Source organism: Atta cephalotes (genome assembly GCF_000143395.1).
Source record: "Atta cephalotes unplaced genomic scaffold scaffold00037, whole genome shotgun sequence".
Taxonomy (NCBI): domain Eukaryota; kingdom Metazoa; phylum Arthropoda; class Insecta; order Hymenoptera; family Formicidae; genus Atta; species Atta cephalotes.
This window is the reverse complement of record NW_012130101.1, coordinates 392,589-393,948: the sequence shown is the minus strand read 5'-3', so window position 1 is coordinate 393,948 and position 1,360 is coordinate 392,589.

Genomic DNA, 1,360 nt, shown 5'->3' with positions numbered 1-1,360 from the left:
AAATAGAGATATATATATATATATATATATATATATATAAAACAAAAGAAAAAAACTCATAAATATTTTTCATCGTGATAAATAGAGATAATGCAGTTTCCGTAAAGATAAAGATATAGAAGCACGTTTAACAATTAAAAATAAAAAATATATTCTAAATATCATACATGAAAAATCTATTCATCACTATATTATATCTTTATACTTCAATTTCATTAAAAAATATATTAACTTTCCTAATCTTAATCATTTTTACGCGCACTCGCATATGTCAAGCTTCTCAAATTGATAAATTTCTATACTTACACAGTGTAACCAATTCGTAGAAATTGAAATGTTTCATCTAGAGGATTTTCGTTGCTGCCAACGTTATCCCTTCTACTTTTGGAAATTATGGAATTTATTATTATACTATAGAAATTATCTAACCAACGCGGTATATATATATAAAACTCGCATAGAAAATTTAATATTTTGTAAACTATTGTGTTTTGGCATGATTTATACTATTTTGGATTAATAGGAAGGATATATGATCAAAACATTTTATTAAAAGTTATGTAAAAATTATCTAGAATGTCTCCCATTCTTATTGATACACGCCGAGCGGTCGAGAAAACATTTTTCAGTCGCTTGACACTTACTTGAGTGAAACCACGAGAGTGAGAGAAGGATAAATCTCTTGCTGTCTTGTTCTCTCTTTGTCGAAAAAGAATGTAGTGCGAGAAAGGCTTGAAAGTTACAGTATCGCCAATGATATATTAACATCAAAGTATTCAATGAATAGCTAAAATGTTGTTCGGGATCATGATCTGGATAACATTTGTCAAGATCAAGGCCATTGGAGATTGTAACTCGTATTTTTATTTTTACGTAAAAATGAATTTTCAAAAATGAAAATAAGAGTTACAATCTCCAGTGGCCTTGATCTTAATAAATATTATTAAGATCATGATCCTGAACATTCAAGAGATTTTAGCCATTATCGTTTTGGGTAATGCTTTGAGTAATGCCAATGCCGATGATATATAACTTGCGAGCCTCATAAAACTCGAAAAATATTAATGAAAAAAAATTTTATTATAATATTATGAGAAAATTTTCAAGGTAAGCTACAAGAATATGTAAAATAGAGAGTTTCATTTTAAAAAAATCGATGTGATCTTGATCTGGCCTTGGCGACGTCACTCAAGATCAAGAAACTGTAATCAGTGAATAGATCTTTTTAAACCTTATAACTTTTGTCTGAAACATTTTTCTCAAAAATGCTTTACTTTCGAGATATTCGACTGTTTCCAGATTTTTGACGCTGTATATATATATATATATATATATATATATAATAAATAATAATATATAT